At 40.4% G+C, this 22,568-nt stretch overlaps 1 long non-coding RNA gene across 1 annotated transcript; it reads left to right on the top strand.

Annotated features, from left to right (window-relative positions):
- The first annotated feature begins 5,350 nt into the window (after positions 1 to 5,350).
- LOC140510122 (uncharacterized) lies at positions 5,351 to 21,902 on the top strand. The gene is made up of 3 exons (XR_011969105.1): positions 5,351 to 5,827; positions 13,613 to 13,690; positions 21,445 to 21,902. It is a non-coding gene; the product is annotated as an uncharacterized lncRNA (long non-coding RNA).
- The last annotated feature ends 666 nt before the right edge of the window (positions 21,903 to 22,568 follow it).

Below are 22,568 nucleotides of genomic sequence, written 5' to 3'. Positions count from 1 at the left end.
TTGAGACATAAAAGGGAGGAGAGAAATGCAGTGATAGGTGATAGAAATGGATGGATCAAGTGAAAATTTTTTTGAGGATGGGAGAAACATGGATGCATGGAAACAGCCATTTGACAGAAATTAAAAATAAGTGAGAGATTGAGTATGATAGAGAGAGAAATGTATTGGAAAAGATGGGATGGAATGGGATCTCTTGTGCAAGTAGGGGAACTGACTTTGGCAAGCAGAAGGGACACTTCATCACATGAGAGAGGGGTGAAAGCAGAAATAGTGGCAGGCATGTGAGATGAGGAGGCGAGAAGAGGGAGCTCTCGGAGCATGGCCTCAATTTTTTCAGTAAAATATGAGGCAAGGTTCTCAGCTGAGAAGATGGGGGGTGGGGTGTTGGGAGGTTTGGAGAAAGCATGAAAAGGTTTAGAAAACCCATCGTGGTGAGTGAGATAGTGAGTCAGTCACCCAGACCTCACACACAATTTTGTTCACATCTCCCTCATACACTTACTATGTGATAGCATAGCTTTAGGGTATTTGCCATATCCTACAGTGGATTATATACTCCATGAAGGCAGGGATTATGCCTTAACTATATTCTGTAGCTTTCTTATAGTCCAGTGCAATGCTCTGCAACAGTAAGCATTTAAGAAATGTATATTGGATTGTTTAGTTACCATAACTGGATTCCCAATTCCCAGTTGTTTTTCTGATAACTATGTGATCTCTTTGAGAAGGCTAACAGTGAGAACAGCACATACGATTGGGAAATCTGCTGATTCTGCCATAGGCTTCCAATCTAGAAGACCAGCTTCTCTCCTAGTTCTCTCAGGTTCCCTTTGCTTCTAGCATCTGTTTCCATTTCCTTCCCTTAGCCCGTTGTCTCTAGAATCTCTTCTTATAAGCCAGATGGAGCTGCGGAGTGCCCTCCACCCTTCCTCCCTTCAGCCAGTTCAAAACAGGGCAGCTTGCCCAGACAGAGCGAACCAGGTTCACTCCACTCTGCTCTGAGCTCCTTCTAGGGCAGGCTTTCTCCTGCTTTCCTCTCTCATTGTCACTAGCCCCTTTTCAGCTAGCCCATTCCCCAGGTCATCGCCTAATCTTGACATGAGCCACTGAGAACAACACAAAAAGATTCCTTCTCTCACAAAAGAGCATTCTCTCAGGTCGTGAAAAGCTCTTCTGTTAGAGAGCTCTTGGTCTCTCTGGAAGGTCACTGATGATTGCTACTTCAGAGTTTCCAAGGGTTCCAATCCCACAGGACTCAACTGGCCAATGCAGTTGATCCTTAAATGACAGTTATATCATGCAACTTTCTCTCTGCCCCAGTCTCCAAAGTCCATGGAATCCATTCTGCTTCCTGTTCTCTGCCTGCTCTGAAGGGGACAGCAGGCTCACAAAGGGGCTGTCCAAGTGGAGGAATAGAGCCCTGCTTCTCTCAAGTGAGTCCAACATCTGGCAAGCCTCACTTTCCTCTGAGCATTGGCACATTCTCTCAAAAGTCTCATATTTGATGAATCTGGGATCTCACTGCGACCAAGAACAATGACTCTGGAGGATGAGGATCTGAGTTCAAAACTCACTTCTTAGGCTTACTATTCATGTGACCCTCGATAGGTCACTGACTATATCATAGGTTTAGAGCGAGAAGAGACCTTAAAAGGTCAACCCCCTCATTTTACAGATGAGGAAACTGAGGTTGAGAAACACTAAATTACTTACTCAGGGGTCACATAGTTTGTAAGTTTCTGAGACAGGGTTTGAATTTGATTGTCTGACTCCAGTCACAGCACTCCATCCATCTAGTTGCTATCAAATCTCTCTATCCCTGTTTCTTCACCTGAAAAATGAAGAAGTTGAGTAAATGAGCCTTCCACTTCTGAGGAGCCTTCCACTTCTAGATCTAGGATTCAATTATCTGATAAATATAACTTATCTAGGTCTCAGTTTTCTTATCTGTTAAATGGGGAGGCTGGACTGATTAACTGGTGTTTGTTCTAGTTTGATGTCTATGGGTCTGTGAAATGGGTGCTAATCCGTCCAGGGAAAACCACAATACCTCCTAATCCAACATAACTCTTATCCCCTACAAAATACAAAATTGCCAAGAGTCAAATTTAGGTTTGATGGAAAGATAGGCTGCCTCATTATATAGTATGTTACCATTCACAGGTAGGATGATAACTAGGCTGGAATCTCAGGCCACTGAAATTTAGTGGGTGCTGACAGCATGAATACTCATGCCTGCAACAATGTCTACAATGGGTAGAAAGTGAGTAAATCACATTTGGCTTTAAAGGATTATTGGAATGAAAATTCCTTGGAACACTGTAGCCAAATTCAGAGCCTTCTAGTCAAAGAAGAAATACTACAAGCAGTCAGAAGGAAAGAATTCAAGTAACAAGCAGCCACTGGAAGTATTACACAAGATTTAGCAACCACGACATTATAGAAATCTTGGAATATAATATTACAAAAGGCAAAAGAGATAAGCTTATAAGGAAAAATGACTTATCCAGAAAAATTGATCCTAGAGGGAGGAAATGGACCTTTAATGAAATGAAGGACTTCCCAATTTTACTGAATAAAAATCCAGAGCTGCCTAGAAACTTTGATGTGCAAACAACGGAACCCAGAGAAATGTAAAAAGGATCTCATTTGTAGTGGCAAAGAATTGAAACTGAGGGGATGCCATCGATTGGAGAATGAATGAAGAGGTAATGGCGTATGAATGTGACAGAATACTATTGTACTATAAGATGCGATGAAGGAGGTGGCTTCATCCGAAGGGAAGACCTGTGTGAAATGATGCAGAGTAAAGTGAGTATAACTAGGAAAACAGTACCAAAATTGTAAAGACAGACAAGTTTGACAGACTTAGGAATGCTGATCAATGCAATAATGAACCACAGTTCCAGAGGATTCTTAATGAAATATACTATTTACCTCCTTGCAGAGAGGTGCTAGATTTAAAGTACAGATTGAGACATATTTTGAGTGGACATGGCCAATGTGGAAATTTATTTAGCTGGACTATAGGTGGATTGTTACAGAAGTGTTTTGGTTTTTTTTCTCTCCCTAATAGTTGGAGGAGGTGGAGGAGAAAGAAGGTAGATTTTCATTGACTGAGAAAAAAAATAAAATTCAATTTTAAAAAAAGAAGAGAGAAAAGAAAGTAGAGACACCAATTGTATGTAGATGGCCATCTCAAGGAGTTTAGGCAGTTACAGTGTGTATCCATTTTGTTTGACTACACTTACTTTTTACAAGAGGTAAAGTTCCTTTTTTCTGGGGGGAGGAGATATCTGAAGGGGGAAAGGGTAGTAATAATTAGTCAATGATACAATTTTAAGATATACAGTAGAGCAGAAGTAAGTCCAGAAAGACACAAACAGGCCAATATTGGAATCACCATGGAAGATTTATCATATACATTTAAAAACCCAAGTTGTATGTGACAGAATTTCATAGTTTCAAATTCAGTTTTCTTTTTTGGTCTTTATTTTGTATTAAAGTGATCACATTTGTTTCTACTTATCAATTTCATCACAAACTTTTTTTGAAAAATCGAAATATTTTTAAAAAATAAAAATATGCATCTTTGTCCTACTTGAAGGACCAGAGTAGAAGAGAATCCAACCCCAACAGTGGCTGAGTGTGAAAGAAAGACTGTAGCCACCCATAGGAGAGCAAACTCAGGGGACCTCTGAATTGATCTATGCACCAGAAACATTAAGCCTTGCAAAAAGCACCATGGCTGAGCAACTTGCCAGGCCCAGGACAGTAGCAGTAGAGCCTCCAGAGGGGTCAGCATAACCACTGAGTGACCTGCTCCATCCATCCCAGAAGCAGATTGGCCTGTCTAGCCAAGATATCGTGCCTTGCGAGCAAGATATCATACCCTGCAAATAACCAGCCCAGCTGAATGGATGAGCTTATAAGAAACTTTGTGAGAACCCTCTGGAAAGAGAAAGGATAGTAAGGCCCTGCAATTCTGGAGTAGTAAGTTGCCTCAACGCTGTGTGTGCCCTACTTTTTGTTCATACCCACTCCATTACCCTTCTGAACTCTTGGTAAGCTTGGGGAGAGTGTGCCCCTGGTTTTGGGGAGAATTGCTTTGTAAATATTTCTGTTGATATGTCATTTGAGTAAATCCCTTTGCAAAAGAACTATTTACTGACTTTTTAGGGGGGAAGTACACTGATGGGGGCTCATAAACTAACATTATAGCATAAACTAACTTATAGCATTACCCATAAGAACCTGAAATAGGAACAGGCACCCCTCTGAAGACTCAACCAGTCAACTATTAGCAATGTGAGTTAGGTAAATTAGCTCAGAGGTGGATAGCATATATTTATAAATTATATGTGTATGCTATCATATCAATATATTATGTACATTACAAAACAAAGAAAATTTAAATTTTAAAAAAAGATGAGATAAATATGATTTTTTAAAGCTAATTTGAGGGCTTTTTTCATGCTTCTTGTCAAGGCTGCCAAAATGTGCACTCTGGTCACCGTAGGCTGGATGACCACATGTCAGATTTGTCTGAGGGGATTCTGGTTCAAGTACAGGTTAGACCTCACAGTCTCTGGAGTCTCTTGCAGCTCTGAGATGCAGTGAAATGTGACCGCTTATCTCAGGATGTAGAAAACAATTAAATGAGTGTTTCAGTACAATAATTCTAATGGACATCTTTTGTTTTTTACAACTAAGATGGTTTCCAAAGGAATCTTATGGTCTTGATCAGCTGGGTCCCTTCTCTGATTTCTTGAGCTTTATGTGAACTTAGCACTCATAAACCTTAATGCTAACACTATGGACTAATTTAGCTGCTCCTACAAAGAAATTAAAACAGTGTGAATGTGACCTCATTTTTTCTTCTACTAAGAAGAGGAAGAGAATGAAAGAGAGATGAAGGCAAAGGAGAAGAAAGGGAGGGAAGGAGAGGGGAAAAAAAGAAAGAGGAAAGGAAAAGAGACACAACTTGGGGAAGTGGGGGGTGACTGTGGTGGGATTTGAATGATGAATTATAAAATCCTAAATTTAAAACTGGAAGGAACTTTAGAGGTCATTGAGCCCAATGCTATCATTATGCAAATCAGAAAACCAAAACCCAGATTGGTCAAATGATTTGCCCAATGTCACCCGGGGAGAAAATGAACCCTTCCTCCAGATCCAACTTTCTTTCAACTCTTCCTTTCTACCCACTATAGCTCTGTACTCTATGGAGAAGGTGTCATAGCAGGTGAGCTTTAAAGGATAGTCGATACCAAAAATGAAACAAAACAAAAAAGCACAGTAAAGGTAATTGCCTTTTGAAATGCCTGCCTTTTCTCTGCTTCAAAAGAAAGAATCAATAAAGTCTCAGAGCCAAAGCTAAAGTCAAAGTTCATAAACATTTTCAGATTTCAGTAGTTCATACTGTGCAGGAAAAAGGCAGATAGATTGGGGGAAGGGTGCTTTGAAGGGAGAGTAATTAAAAGAGGGGTTCTTTTTATTTTTCTAAGAAAAAAGTTGTAAAAAGAATTCAATTCAATATAATTTTTATTTGTTTAAGAGTGACTTTCCTGCATGGTAGGACAGGTCTCAGGACCCAAGACCTTGAATGATTTTCTCAAATTCCAGCTCCTTTTGTCCAACACTGAAGTTTCTGTGCCAGAGGAGTGGTCCAGGGAGAAGCAGAAGAGTGGTTCCCTCACCTCCTCCCTGTCCCAAAACCCCATGATGCTAAATGTAGGAGTCAGAGTGGGTGACATGGAGTTGTTTTTACCTCACAGACTCGGAGATGATGACAAATTGAAGAAGGAAGTGACTTCAGATCATTAAGGTTAGTTCTCAGAAGCCGGGTCTTGGGTCAGGGGAGTGGCTGATTGGGGTCATTCTCAAGCTCACGGTCTTTCCATCTAATAGCACATGTGAAAAGAGACTAGACCTCATTGACTCATGTGAACAGTTTCTTTTTTTTTTAGTTCAGATTTGTGGTTTCATCTCTGTAGGGAACTTCCGTGTAGGAACGTTGCTCTGACAATGCCCATCAGAAACTTCCCTACATCTTTCCATCTTGGTTGCCTGGGGTGGTAAGAATTAGGGTTAGAGTTGGAGAGACAGGGTTGAGTTGGGTCAGGGTCAGGGTTAATGCCTTGCCCCATTCCTACAAGGCTAGCCACCATCTCTGTATCGACCAGACTCCAGTGTCTCTTGAGCACCTCTCTACACTCTGCACACGTGGTGGAGTAGATGGTATATATACTAGGTCTGGGGACAGAGAACCTGGATTGAAATCCCTCTTTTGATGCTACCTGCTTTGGCCAAGTCCTTGCTCCTCCTTGTGCTTCTTCCTTCATTCATAATGAAAAGATCTACCTAGATGACCTCTAAAGTCCTTTCTGGTCGAGCATTATGGTCCTATTCTCCTACTTCTCTGGGATATTGTGAGGCACAAATCACACAGTGTGGGAAATGGACTGGAAGTGGACTGGACCTGGAGTCCGAGGACCTGGGTTCAAGTCTCTACTCTGTCTCTTGTTACTTGTGTGACTTTGGACAAGAAGTCTTTTGATATCTCTGGGCTTTCATCTCTTCATCAATAAAATTAAGGGCTGGAGCTAGATGGCCTCCCAGCTTTCTTTTAGCTCTGCTTCTGTTTTCCTTCAATCAAAGGCTACATAAATAGGTTTACTTTCATTGTATTTATGGAACTAAACAAGACCAGCCAGGAGAATGAGGGCTGTTTCCAGTCTACCCAATAGCCAGACAGACAGCAATTCTCAGCTCTAGAGGTAAAACAACAGCAGAGACCATTTAAGTCCAACCCCCTAATTTTACAGATGAGGAAACTGAGATCCAGAGAGTAGAAGTGTGACTTTCCCAAGGTAATACAGGAAGTAGAGGAGCCAAGATTTGAACCCAGGTTCTTTGACTCCAAATTGAAGGCTCTTCTCATGGCACCATGTTGCTCTCATCTAGAAACAGAGAGCTTGGAGACTGTGTCGTACAACAGAAAATGCAAAATATATGGAATGATAAGGCCTAGGTTTGAATCCTGGCTTTCTATGTTGCTACCAATATGACCTAGGACAAGTAGCTTCATTCTCTGAGCCTCAGTTTCCTCATCTGTAAAATAAAGGAGTTAGAATTAATGACTTTTAAAATGCCACCAATACTAAGTCTTATGGCCTAGGACTCCATAAAGAGTAAATAAGATAGAATTATAAATTTTAGAACAGGTCTATAGTGTGAATTTATTCCTATTTCTAACAGGGAAGAAACTGGAGGAGGAATGGGACAAGCTCCAACAATTCCAGATGGAGCTCATAGGTTTAGAATGAAAAAGAACTTCAGAGGTCATGTGACCCAACCTCTTCATATTGCAGATCAGGAAGCTAAGGCAGAGAGATTTTAGAGGACGTGTCCATGTCGCACATTCAGTTTAAGTACCAAGGTCATAACTAGCAAGTGTTAAAGCCAAGAGTTGAATGAATGAGAAGAATTACCCATATTTCCACAGCACCTTGAAGACCTTTCCTTTATACTAACCTGAGAGTTAAGACTCAGGTTATGATCCCCACTTTCCTGAGGAGGACAGAGAAGTCCTACCACCAATCAATGCCAGATCTGTGGTATAAGCCTGGACCTTCGAATCCTACCCACTATATCTTACTGCTCTCTTGGATAGTTCTAGGAGTCCTGAAGGCTCTTCTGTGGGGTTGTAAGTGGAGTCATGGCATCAATAAAAAGATAAAGATTGTTGTATCAAGTAGAACTAAGGGAAATGTTAGGGCAACAGAGTAAGGTGGGAAAATACATTTCTGCAAGCTTTTTACCCAGATTTCATTGTGCTGCTGCTGCTGATAACTATAACCTGTTATATTAAATAGCTCAGGCAATATAATGACCTCTAAGGTCCAATTCTTTTTTTTTTTCTTCAGTTTTAGGGAGTTGTTTATTTTAGATGAAAAGTTATGAGTTTACTCACAATTGTTCTGAACCCCCCAGTTAGAAAAATTCCTAACATTTATGCAGAGGTAAGACTTTTCACCTAACTTTACATTTATATCTATCTGTAGTTAACCCTTGGGCTCTTGGTGGTTAAGGCAAAATTCAATTTACGGGAGATGTTTGAGTAACAAAAAGGCAGATTATATTAAAATGTCCATGGATAGGCAGGCATCAGGAGGGGAATTTGGGGAAAGAGCCAACCTTCTATCAAGAATTTCCTTAGCCCAGATCTTTTGCTCCAAGATACTTGTACAGCCAATGACTACCCTGCATATCTTCCTTCTTTTCCACAGTTCAGTAATACCTTTGCTGCTCAGAGATGCCTTAGAATACCACACTTGCTCAAATTTCTGGAATAAATCCCTTCTCAACTCAACTTGATAATTTATGGATGTTCCCTAGGGTTTAGCCAAGCTTTCTCTCTGAGCCAAAGTCTTGTATAAATCATTCCAGTTCAAAGATGTCTTCACACTTAAGCGTCTTATCAATTACTTTAATTATGGGGGGAGGTTGAGTAAATTAATCACTCATCCTTATCTCATAAGAACAAAAATAATAATTAACATTTATGCAAAGTTCTTGAACTTTGGCAAAGTGCTTTACAGGCATTATCCTGTTTGAACCTCACCAACTTTCTGTGTTATGGGGGCTAAAAAATATAATCATCCCCACTTTACAAATAAGGAAACCAAGGCTCTGAAGTTAAATGACTTGTCTAGGATCATATAGCTAGTGCCAAGTAAAAAAACTGAACCCAGGTTTTTCTGAGTCAATACGAATATGTGATAAGCTGAGTTGAATTAAATTCTACATTAAGTTAAATTAAATTTAAGTGGAGTAAACAGGCACACCCTGAGCATAGAAGAAGAATACAAGTGAGATTGCTTCTCTCCCTCCATGTTCTACCCCCAAAAGGAAATATGGCTGCATGTGGACTCAGTCACTCCTGGTGTAAATGACTGATATCAGAGTCTTTACCATAGGATCATAAAAGAAAACATAATGATAATAACAACCAAAATAGCTAGCACTTGTTGAAAATTGTTTTGCATTTATTTTCTCACTTGATTCTCACAACAATCCTATGAGACAGGTTCGATTTATAAATCGAATTTTTGTTTCCGCTTTTCAAATGAGAAAGCTGAAGCTAAAAGAGGTGAAGTGATTTGTCCATGGTCACACAGCTGGTAAATGACTGAGGCAGGATTCGGACACAGGTCTTCTGTCTCCAAGTTGAACACTTTAGGTGATATGGAATCCAGCAGGAGTTATCTCTTACAGAATTCATGGACTTGTGTTCTAGCTCATTGCTAAAGAAAATGAATGACTAGCCACACTCCCACTATGGTGCGTTTAGAGCTAAAAGAGACCTTATTGGTCAACAAGGCCAGGTGACTTGTCCAAGGTTACCCAGATTTGAAGTGGCAAAGGTGGGATTTGAAGTCATGACTTCAAGTCTAGTGCCCTTTCTTGAAAACTGCACAGAGCAAGTTTTGGTCCAGGAGAGGGAACCAAGCTCAGGAAAACTAGACTGGAGCCATTGATGACAAATGTCATCCACTCTACAATCTTGCCTGGGGCTAGTACTGTGTATGGCTTCAACATGTAGAAACAATGAATTTCATGCCAAAAAGTTTTGCTCTATATTCTTGTTCATGAGTTTGTGCATCAACCTTCCAAATGAACCAGGAAGAGTGCTCTTTTGTGTAGCCTAGATATATATTGACCTTTCTAGGGGAGAGAGAGAAGAGGCTTAAGGTCTGTTTTTTAAGAGGCTGCCTGGAATAAATCTCAGTTATTTCCTACTGAGACACAGCAACTAGACATTTTAGCATAAATGAATCCTTTCTAACAGGAAGAAAATCACACTCTGGACATTATGGTTTTCACAAATGGTGTCTGTATTGAGACTCAACTGAATGAATTTTTAATTTCAGTAATTCTTCACCAACAAGGGTCAGTCCTTGTTAAATACAATATGGCAGCCCTCTTGGATCTGTATCTACCTTCTTTCTCTCTCATATATACATCCACATTACCCCAGACTATAAAGTTATCATATTAGTTCCCTGTTTTTTTACCCAAATCACATAACATAATCCCATGTTTAAAATGACCTCAAATTATACTGAGTCTAACCTGAAAGTGAAAGGGAATTTTCTCCAGAACTAACCCAACCAATAGTTATCCAATATTCATTTGAAAATTTCAGTGACAATGAACAGTGACTTTTCAAGACAGACTATTCGACTTTGGAACTCTAATTGTTATGAAGATTTTCTTTCCAGGGAACCTACATAAACTTCTACTCATTGCTCCTAGGTAGAAGGAACCTTAGATGTCCACTAGTCCAAATCATTCATCTTACTGCTAAGGAAATTGAAAGACAGAGATGAAGTGACTTGCCCAAAATTACATTTCAAAGTCTTGTTCAAATGGCAGCTTTTTTTTTAGATCTAGAAAGAGATTGCCCGGTCTAATCTGCTCATTTTACAAGAGTGATGTGGTGATACAATATACTTATGGTTCTGTCCTTTATAGAGAAACTTTTCTTGAACTAAGAAATGATAGGAGGACAAATGCCTATTTAGAATCAATCCCATGATCCTTTTTTAACTAGAAGGAAACCACATTATAGACATTGTTGTTTGACCCAGAAATCCCGCAGCAGGGCATCTGCCCTAAGCAGGTCAAAGAAAAGGTGCCCTATTTACCAAGATAGTCATAGTAGCATTATTTTTGTGGTAGCAAAGAAATGGAAAAATAGAGTCTCGATCCACTGGGGAATAGCTGGCGCATAATTCTGGCACATAAACCTAATAGGCTATTATTGTGGTATAAAATGGCAGATATGAAGAATTCAGAGAAATATAGGGAGAATAATTTGAAATGATTCAGTGTAGCAAGCAGATTCAACAAAACAATATACTCAATGATTATAATAAGGTAAATGAAAATAACTCTTAAATGAAGCTAAATACGGTGTCATTGTAAGGACCAATCTTAGGTTTGAAGAAGAAATGACAAGAATTCACCTCCTCCTTGACTTGGAGAGGTGGGAAACTACAGTTAAGGAACACAATATTCTGCAGGAAGTTTTGTTGATTGATTTTGCTTATCTGTTTTTCTTTATTATCAGGTAATAGTCTTGGGGAGAGAGGGAGAAGATAGGTTGTATCCAGAAATGAGTAGATTGTAAAAACAAAGGTAAGCAATAAAATTCATAAAATAATATAATATTATATATAATATAGGGGCAGCTAGGTGGTACAGTGGACAGAGCACCAGCCTTGGAGTCAGGAGGACCTAAGTTCAAATCTGGCCTCAGACACTGACACTTACTAGCTGTATGACCCTGGGCAAGTCACTTAACCCCAACTGTCTCACTCTCTCTCTGTCTCTCTGTCTCTGTCTCTGTCTCTGTCTCTGTGTCTCTCTCTCTCTCTCCATATATACATATATATATATACACATACATGTATGTATGTATGTATCTGTATATGTATATATAAAATAACATACAATGAATTTAAATGAATAACATATCATAAGCATAAATGAATACTACGCTTGTTTCATAATAATAGCGTTAATATGGTGCTTTAAGGTTTGTAAAGCAGTGTACGTACCTTATCTCTCTTGATCCTCCCGACCACCCTGGGAAGGAAATACTCTTATTCTCACCCCCGCGTTAACTCCATTGAAGAGATGTATTAATACTTCTCGTATTTATTCATTCACTTATTTATTTATTAATTCTACTTTTCATATTTACCTCTATGTATTTTTTCTTTCAAAGAAAGCTTATCTTAGGAATGCAGTCTGTATCATGAAGTGTCCTCCCTCCTCCCATAATCAGCAATCCACTGAGTAACTGGCAAATATCCATTGAGGGGAACTGATAATGACTAACAACTCCATGGTCTAAGATTCGACAATTCTAAGTAATACTACAGCACTAGTGGCTGGCATTACAGAGCTACTAATCCTATGAAATCCTGGGCAGCAGGGGAGGGAGCTTATTAAAAGGGTGAGGGGGAAGGTTAGGGCTACTACCCTTCACTTGTTAAAGAAGGCATGCTCCACAGTATCCTTCTAGGTGTGCCCAGTCATTGACATGACCATTGTCCCAGCAAACCCCAGATTCATTTTTCAGTTGTATTCAGTCTGCTTTGATTAAACTGCTTCCACTTCCCCAAAACAATCTCAGCCTATACCTCATATGCCAATTGGTCTGCTCACTTCACTCATCTAAATGATCTTCCTCTGGCTTCCCATCATGAGTCACACCGGTCAGGCCATGGAGGTCCATATCAAGACCCTCAAAGCTATGAATGAATAAGGAGAAAAAAAGTACTTCCGGAAAGAAAGGTGAGGTGAGAATTTGACTTTAAACCTAATTTTGGTCTTCTAAACAATCAGACACAAGCTAAAGAAAATAATACAAATTATAACAAAGAGATAAGTCAGGAAGACACCGTACTAAGCTCTAGGGATATAAAGAAAGGCAAAAATTCTGCACAAGACAACAGAAATACTAATTTAGGACAATTTGGACTCCTTGTAAGGCAAAACTTCTTGACAGAGTCATTCAGGAGTGGAAGGGGATGTCCTGGGAGATAGCAAGTTCCCTTCATGAGAAGTCCTAAGGAGAAGTTCAGTAGTTAACTTGGAAACATACAGGGGATTTCTATTTCAGATGAGTGAGTTTGGAGGTCCCTTCCAACACTATGATAATAACTAAGTGGGCAAAATAATGATTTGTGTTCAGCATTCAGTGGATTTGCAAATCCTGACTGTAAAAAAACCCAACAGATGAAAACCAAAATGATCAGCATGGATATTTTCAGTAAGCGGTGAGGAAATTTGGTCTGTCCATGACTTCCTTACCTTAGTAAAGGCAAAGAGCACATCAGGTTACATCCAGGATCTGCATTTCCATTGTTAACTCTCTTGGAGAGAATGTTACTACTTTAAAAAAAATTAAAGAAAACTTTATGAGTTTAAACAAACAATAATAAAAGGCAAAAACTCTCCCTCTGCACCACAGTCTCTCCTTATTCCATTGTCAAAGTGACCTTCCTAAATTGAAGGGCTCAACATCTCCCCCTCTCTCCTAGTTCTCATTCAGCAAACTCCAGTGGCTCCCTATCCACTCCAGGATTAAATAGAAAATACTTTGGCATTCACAGCCTTCTTCCACTTTGATGACTCATTATCCTGTGACCCAGTGCTCCTGGCTTCCTTGCTCCTCTGTCTCCCAGCTGGTGGTCCCCATGCCTGGAATTTTCTCCCTCCTCTCCACCTCCTAGCTTCCTTCAATTTCTAGCTAAAATCTCTTTCTACAAAAAGCCTTTGCTGAAACCTCCTAATTCTAATACCTTCCTTCTTGTTTATCCTATCTATACCTTGTTTGTACTTGGCTGTTTGCATGTTGTACCCTCATTCTCTTATGAACTTATTGAAAACAAGGATTCTCTCTGGTTTGTTTGTTTGTTTGTTTGTTTGCCTTTCTGTATATCCCAGTGCTCAACAAAGTGCCTGGTATATGACAGGGACTTAATAAATGCTTATTGACTGAATGAATGACAAAGATACTGTCCCTGTCTTCTAGGAGAACGGGGGAGAGAATATGCCAAAAGAAAATGTATGTATAGGATTTATACGGTGGAAATGGAAAGCAGTCTCAGAGGTAAGTGGAAATAGCAGAGGGAAGAAATACATTCCCTAAGAAGTAAAATCTATAATGATCTACTGGCTCTGATAGCTGGGGTGAACCCTCCCATTACAGGGTCTAGCATTGGATTCAGATGGATTAGTTTCGGTCCTAGAGGATTCTGGCTTTTAAAGAGGAATTTTTCACATGGTATCTGACTCATTTATACCCAGTAAAACTCTGGGAACAATCTCTCTTTTCTTTTTTTCTTTGAAGACTACCAGGGTTAAGTGACTTGCCCAGGGTCACACAACTAGTACATGTCTGAGGCCAGATTTGAACTCAGGTCCTCCTGACTCCTGACTGTCCTTGGTTCTTCTGAATTCACCATTTCCCATCAATGACGTGGGTGAAGTATTTAATTCTTTTTATTTATTCTGTATATTTCACATAGGTACTTTTGTCTCACCCATTGGAATATCAACTCCTTGTTATTAGGGATCATTTCATTCTTTGTCTTGGTTTACCCATCACCTAGAACAGTGCCTGACACTTAAGAAATGCTTATTAACTGATAAAAGCGTAGATGGCATGCTTAGCAAATTTGGAAAATCTGGGTTCAAATCTGGCCTCAGATATTCACTAGTGGTGTGACCCTAGACAAGCCACTTAGCCTCTAGCTGCCTCCTCAGTTTCCTCATCTGTCAAATGGAGAAAACAATAGTACCTGTCTCCCAGAGTTGTTGTAAAGATTGAATGAGATAACATTGGTGAAGCACTTAGCACAGTGCCTGGCACACAGGAGGTATTTTATAAATGATTACTTTCTTCCTACTATCAATCAATCAACAGTCACCTAATAAATGCCTACCATGCAAAGGAACTGTGAAAGGCACCCAGGAACCAGAAACAAAAAGCAAGTAGCTTGTGTTCTATGAGACAGTGTGTACATATATGAGGTTAGATGAAACACTGCACTGTTTGAAACATGAAAACAGCTATAAGGTTTGTAAGGTTGTCTTCCCTACATACCCAGACCTTGCTCCAAAGATCTGACTCGCTATCCAGGACCCAAATATTGACCTAACCGCACACTCTTGAGTGTTTCACTTAATTTCAGCTCTTCAAAACCATTTTCTCTTAGTGGATGCTGAACAATTGCCTGGCACAGAAGATGCTCCTGCAGCCCCATGATGCAATTTGTCATCCTGCCTCATGCATGGAATGGTTGTAAGGAAGGCGTTTTGTAAACATGAAGCCTGATTTGTTGTTGTTACCAGGGTTTGTTTCTGTTTTTTTAATCCACTTTTCATTACTTGACTTTTCAAGTTAAAGCAAATCTTGGCCCGTGTTTGATTTGAAAGGAAGGAAGGACTTTGTGCATAGGGATTATTTCATATTTACATTTGGAATGCTCAGCACTTAGCAAGGTGTCTGACACATACTGAGTCTTTGGTAAATGGCTGTTGATTGATTGATTAATGGAAACTGCAAATAGTTTCATGGGATCACGAGATCTCCCAGCTCAAATGGGACCTAAAGGGAACACTAGGGCATCATTAGAGGGGCAGGGTTCAAATTTTACCTTTGATGCTTACTCCCTACATGACTTTGAATGTTTAACTTTCATGGACCTCAGTTTCTTCATCTGCAAAATGAGGAGGGTTTGATCTAATTGCCTCTGAAGTAGAACTATCAAACTATCAGGTCATCTTAACAAAAAATAAAGTATCATTTTACAAATGACTAAAATGAGGCCCATAAAGACCAGGTGCCTTTGTCATCACCTGCATGACCTTGAGGAAGTCATGTGTCTTTGCAGTTTCAGGTCCACAATGGGGCTTGCCAGGGTCACACAGCTCTTGAGTAACACAGCCAGGGTTAGATCCCTTCCAGCTGCAATTTCCTCCATTTAACTCCGTGCCAAGTACAGAAAACTGTGATTAGGTAAAAGAAAAAGAAGATGGAAAATGCCCCAGCATAGTGCAAGGGCATATCAGATTTAGATACCTAAGACCCTAAGATCTTGGGGGATTGAGATGCAGGAGCTGTCATGCAGAGGAGACAGAGGGAAGACAGGGTGCACTTTAATCCTTCTGAAGAAAATGACGATGTTATTCCATCCTCCCATGGAAGAATTCTGAGGAACGATCAATGATCTAAAAATAAAAAAATAAAAAGCTGGAAGTAGATATTTGTCCCAGTTGTGGATATGAGGAACATTTATATCAATCAAACAGATGGAAGAAATGGTGGGGGACAAGATGGATGGGTTTGATTAAAGAAAGATAAAAGGATTTTGCAGAACCAAAAGCAGCATCTTTAAATAAAAGAAACAGATTAAGGGAAATGCTGAGTAAATATATCAGATAATGGACTGCCATCCCGAATTTATAGATCCATATCTATAAGAATAATAGACAAATGATACAAACAGGCAAGGGAAGCAGACAGATAATTTTGGAAAGAGGAAATGAAAATTGTTCATAATCACACAAGAAGCAGTGAAGAGACAGGTGACCTTGTGAGGGAGGAGGGCTTGGGTTCAAATCCTGCATCTGGGGCTTACTGGCTAGAAAATTAAGCCTGTTAGGGTTTTTGTTTGTTCTCTTGTGTCTAGAGTGAGAGTGTGGGGAACAGTCAAGTAAGTAAAGGGTGGAAGATATGTGTCTCTCTTTCGTATTTGGAGGGATTCTAAAAATTCTGAATGTCATAATTTTCAAAGAGAGGCAGTATAGCCAACCTTGGGAACAAAAAGACCTGGATCCAAGTTTATCTTCTTAGACATGACACATAGGTGGCCCTGGCAAAGCCTCGTAATTACTCAATACTCAAGTTATTCCCTATGACCATAAGTTACTGATGGCTTCATGCCATGAATAGGTGGGTAAATTACATGGGATGGATAGATAGATAGGTAGATAGATAGGGAGATGAATAGATAGACAGGCAGGCAGGCAGGCAGGCAGGCAGACAGGCAGGCAGGCAGACAGGCAGACAGGCAGGCAGGCAGACAGGCAGACAGGCAGGCAGACAGGCAGACAGGCAGACAGATAGACAGACAGACAGGTAGATAGATAGATAGATAGATAGATAGATAGATAGATAGATAGATAGATAGATAGATAGATAGATAGATGATAGATAGATAGATACATAGATACATAGATACATAGATACATAGATAGATACATAGATATATAGATAGATACATAGATAGATAATTTAGGTATTTATTCTGTGCCAGGCACTGGGGCTAAATGCTGAGAATACAAACATAAGAAGACAGTCTTAGTTCCCAAGGAGCTGACATTCTGAAGACAGGAGACAAAACAGAAATGGGAGCTGAAAAGGGGATCAGGAGTTTACAGTTTGGAGATGCTGGGAAGAGAGGTGGTAAACTGGGTCTGGGAAAGAAGGTGAGAACCCACCTCTCTGCTCAGGCGTAATGCCATCGTGCAGGAGATGGGGAGAGGAAAATGTAGACACTGAAACACTGAGCAGCCATAGAACTCTGGACTTTTGGGGAGGAGCACCCAAAAAGGGTTACAGGGAGAGGGGTTTGGGGTAGCACCCAAAGAAAATTTAATCTGCTTAATGCTGTTTCCCAGGGCAATAGATGATAACTGAGCACGCACAGGAATCATCTGGTGTCTGCTCTTTGGTACTATTTTTGTATTCTAATTTAGTAAAAGTCTACCATGCAGTGTTGATCCATTTAAATTTAGGAAACGCCCCACCAAGGTTGGACTTGCATTGTCATTCAGTCCACAGTATCAGTCTGGAGATTGGTGATGCCTTCAGGCGTGAAGTTCATTCCATTCCATTTGGTCTGTGGTTTCAGCAAGGAAGGTTCTCTGGTCACCACTGTCTCAAGGACTTGTGAGTAAGCATTGTGTGAACTTGAGATCCAGTGACCGACCGCATCTTGGCCTGGCGCTCAGCGTTCAGACAGCCGATGTATGCAAATAGAGATGAAAGCATCTGTGTTCCAATCTTACCTCTCTCACAGGACACTCTATTCACCTGACTCTGAACCACAGTGTGTTTCCCATGCCTGGAATGTCCTCCCTCCTCCCCTTTGCTTCCTGACTTCCTTCAGGACTCAACTCAAATCTGCCTTTCCCTCCCTCCTTTCCACCCTCTCCCACCAGCTGCTAGAGCTTTCTCTTGGAAATTATGTTCTGTTTACTCGGTTTACATCGTGATCATGTATGTCCATCGTAAGTTACTTACAAGTGGTTTCCCCATTTCGAATGCGAGGGCTTTTGTTGTGGGGGAAGCACCTGTGCCTTTCTTTGTATGTCGAGGGCTTTACACTGGCCTGGGTGCACAGTACAGTAAGCTAATAATATAATTGGTATAATACTTTGAAGTTTGCAAAGGGCTTTACTCATTTGATCCTCAAAACAACCATAGGCTATTTAAGGAGGTAAGGTATTATTACAAGCCTCATTTTACAGATGAAGAAACTGAAACAGAGAGAGGTTAAGTGACTTGCCCAAAGTCACACAGCTAGTAAAGGGTCTGAGGCTAGATTTGAGTTCAGGTCTTCTTGACTCCAAATTCCATATTACATCCTCTGTGCCACCCAGTGGTTTAGAGTAATCACTTAACACACGCTTGTTGACTGATAGTACTTGGATACGTTGCTTATCATTTCTCAGTGTTAGTTTCCCTAGTGCTAAAAGGGGAGTAGTCACGTCTTTATCACAGGGTTTTTGAGACTACAATGAGATAATACTGGTTGTTGAGTTGTTTTCAGTCATGTCTAACTCTTGGTGATCCCATCTGGTGATGCCATTTTCTTGGCAAAGATACTGGAGTGGTTTGCCATTTTTTTCCCCAGCTCATTTTGCAGATGAGGAAACTGAGGCAAACAGGATTAAGTGACTTGCCCAGGGTCACACAAGCTAGTAATTGCCTGAGGTCATGTTTGAATTCAGGTCTTCCTGACTGCAGACTCAGGACTCTAACCACTGCATCACCTAGCTGCATGGTTTTATCAATCTGAAAATGATATAGAGATACCAATGAGGATGATCAATACTACATAATTGTTGGTGATGTGTTCATGGTCATTCATGGATTTGAGCCCTTTTCTACAGAGGTATAAAGTAGAAGGAGCTCTGAACTTGTCAGAGGGCCAGGGTTCGATTCTGCCTTTGATGTTACTGCCTATGTGACCATGGAAAAGTTGTCTGATCTCTCCAGGCCTCCATTTCCTCATCTGCAAAATGAAGACCCTGAGGTCCAGTCCTGCTCCAGCCTGTGACCTGCCTTTCAATGAAGGAATTTAACTTTCAGCTTCCTGCTAACACTAAGGTGCCGTGGCCCTTTGCCTCCCAAAGATGTATCATTAAAGATAACAGGAATGTACAATATGCCAAAAATGGTCTTAGGTGCAATATAACTTGGCAATATAATAAAAATGAAATAGCTACCGTAAAGGTAGCTATCATGATATTGAATATGCCTGTTGTCATGAAGAAAAGGTAGAGTCACCAGTTTATGGAGGAGCTGGGGAAGCACAGCTCACCCCCTTCCTCCTGGACTTAAGGCACTAGCCTAGTTTCTGGTACAAATAGAAATAGAAGAGAAGCATGGCAGACTCTAAGGACCTTGAGAGGAGCCTTGTTATTCTTCTTTTTGTCTTAATATTTCCTTCTCCCTCCGCCTAGCTAAATTGTAATTGTTTCTCTTTTATCCGGGAAACTTGAGGGTCTTCCCCTCCCAGTTTGTTTTTTTTTTTTTAAATTAAAGTAACTACTTAAAGAAGCTAGGTGGTGCAGTGGGTAGAGCACCAATGCAGGAGTCAGGAGGACCTGAGTTCAAATCTCACCTCAGACACTTGACACTCACTAGCTGTGTGACCTTGGGCAAGTCACTTAACCCCAATTGCCTCATCCTGGGTCATCTCCAGTCATCCTGATGAATATCTGGTCACTGGATTCAGATGGCTCTGGAGGAGAAGTGAGGTTGGTGACCTTGCACAGCCCTCCCTCACTCAAAGTCAAGTACAAGTCATATCATCATTTTTCCGATGGCATGGTCTTCTTTGGCAATGAAGGACGAACACACATTGAAAGAAGCCTATTCACTGAACAGGTGTATCTCATACAAAGTAAGATTGTGATGAGACCTTAGCCTGGAAGGGCCAGGGTCTCCCATTGCATCCTGCAGCTGTCCTGATAAATTTCAGGCCACGGGACCCAAATGGCTCCTGAGAAGAAAGTGAGATTGGTGACCTTCCACAGTCCTCCCTCACTCAAATCCAAGTCAACTGCAAGTCACATCATCATCTCGATGTCACGGTCCTCTTCAAGAATGAAGGACAAACACAAACAAGCCCAGCACAGAGTAAGGTCTTAATAAATGGTTGCATTCATTTAAATTTTATCTCTCTAGTATGGGCAGTCTCCACTTGGCCTTGTCTGGCCACTGGATCCAGATGGCTCTGGAGGAGAAAGTGAGTCTGGTGACCTTGTACAGCCCTGCCTCACTTAAATCTGATTCATATGCAGGTCATGGCATCGCCTTCCTGATGTCCTGATCCGTTTGGAGAACAAAGGACAAACCACAGCATCTCTCTAGCATATTTAACTTGTGAACTAAGAATTTTTTTTTAATAATTGTATTTCAATGTACTTTGTTTCCTTTATAATTCTTTTTATTTTAAATTTTTATTTATTATAAATTCTTTATTTTTTTATGTATAATTCTGAGGAGTTCACAGACCACACCAAACATTGCCAAAGGGCCCAGGACCCAAAAAAGTTAAGAACTCCCTTCCCTATTTGTTAGTGTTTTTTGCATTCTCAAATAGTATTTGTTGACTTAACTGTTGACCCACTGGATCCCTTCCAGTAGAATGTAAGTTCCTTGAGATCTGAGACTTTTCATTTTCGTCTTTGTAACTCTAATGCCTGGCACAGTGCCTTATTATACATAGTAGCCACTTAAATATTGCACACAGTAGATACTTAATAAATGCTTAGTGAACCAAATGGAATGCAACTTGATGATGAGACTGCAGGCAGTATTATTTCTGTTGCTGTTCACAGAACAATTACTTTGAGACAAGGGCTGTGTCTGTGCTTTCACTGATACAGTTCCCAAATGTGGGAACTCCTTCTACCACTGCAGGTTGGTCCCTTCTCTGCAACCTGGTCCTGGAGCCCTGAGAGGTTAAGTGATTTGCCCAAAGTCAAAAATTCACCAGAAGCTGGGTCGTGGGAGGAGGTGCAGGAGTCTCCCATATCCAGGGGTAAGAGCAGTGAATTGATGAAATGAGCCGTAGACTGGATCTCTGTTTGCAGACATTTATTGAAGAATAATTTGACAAAGGAGACAGAAAGGAAGGGGAAAGTTGTGTCTGTTTTGACAGGACATGTATTTGAACAGTCCTGTGACCTAGTTTGCCACATTTACATAAATAATGAAATGGAAAAGACCCATTAACTGGAGTATTCCTTAAGCACATTTGTGGTCATGGATTTATGGTCTATTAAGCACAAGAGGGACTCTGACCACATCCTAGGCACAAGGTTACAAGGCACAACACACGCTGAACAATTCAAGAACAGAGCAGAGCAGAAAAAGAGCAGACAAAGCCCACACTGGCTAGGGGGCAGGAATATAACCTAACACCTATTCAAACGGTACAAAGTATTTTAAAAAAGGTTTCTGCTTTTTAAACCAAATGGTTGGGTCCAATCACTCTTTTCCCTCTTTCCCTCCTCTTCCCTGATCTTCCTGGCCCCTTTTCCCACTCCCCTCTCCTTTCCCAGTCCTGTCCTTCCCCTCCTCTCCCCTCTCCTTCCCTATTTTCCCCTCCCCTTCCCTTTCTTTCAGATATCTAATCAGCCTAGCCTAGACTCACAGCTCAGAGCTGAGATTCCCCAAGAGATCCACTACCTCATCTCCCTGCTGGCTAGGATTACAGGTATGTGCTACTCTGCCCAACCCAGTAAAATTTTTCTAAATATTTTTATTCACTGAGTTCTGAGGGACAAGGGAGAGAAGAATGTCTTCTAGTAGAATTAATAATAAGTAGACACACACACACAAATACATATTGTATATATCTCATCCTCATTGATAGGACACAAGTTCCCTGAAAACAAGGACTCTTTCATTTTGTCTTGATGTCCAATTTATTCTTTCCCGGAATATTTCATTACAATGTGTTTTGATAGAAAGAAGCTACAAAATAGGCTAAAAAAACCCAACCAAAAATCCTAAAAGAGTTCATGTCATCAGTCAAAATCAGTAGTAGCTTTCTCTAAAATAACTTCAAAGTTACCTGTTCCAGCTAATGAAATACCGTCTCTGTTGAATCCAATAATCTCACTGTGTAAACAAGTGAGTCCTCTGGAAGTAAAAGAGGCCAGGTATGCCTACTACACAGATACAGAACAGTCTGAGAGAAGTCAGGACAAAACACACACCCAAAATATTAAATTTCAGCTGGATGGCCAGTTATTTTTGAAAATTTCTTTAAGTTCAATAAAGCAATTAAGGAGAGATTTGTTTCTCTCTAAATCATGAATTCTGGGATAAGTCATCTTTGTGGAAATACAGACTTTATTTGTCTTTGTAGGTCCCACCCCTCATACTTTGGGAGGCTATACTTCAAGCCACAAGGATGCTACATGGCACATGAGACTCCGACTGGACTAAGGACTTGTTATACCTTACTTAAATAGGGGTTTTTAACCTTTTAGTAACATGGACACCCTTGCCCATCTTTGAACACATAGGGCATCAGCTGTTGAACCTAGAATTGTTTTTAAATGCATATGATAAAAACACACAGGATTACAAAGGAAACTAGTTATATTGAAATACAGCTATCAAAATATATTTTTTAAAAATTCATAGATCCCAAGTAAAGAATCCCTGTTTAAAGGGA

Source organism: Notamacropus eugenii, chromosome 6, assembly GCF_028372415.1.
Source record: "Notamacropus eugenii isolate mMacEug1 chromosome 6, mMacEug1.pri_v2, whole genome shotgun sequence".
NCBI lineage: Eukaryota > Metazoa > Chordata > Mammalia > Diprotodontia > Macropodidae > Notamacropus > Notamacropus eugenii.
This window is presented reverse-complemented; position numbering and strand designations above follow the sequence as displayed.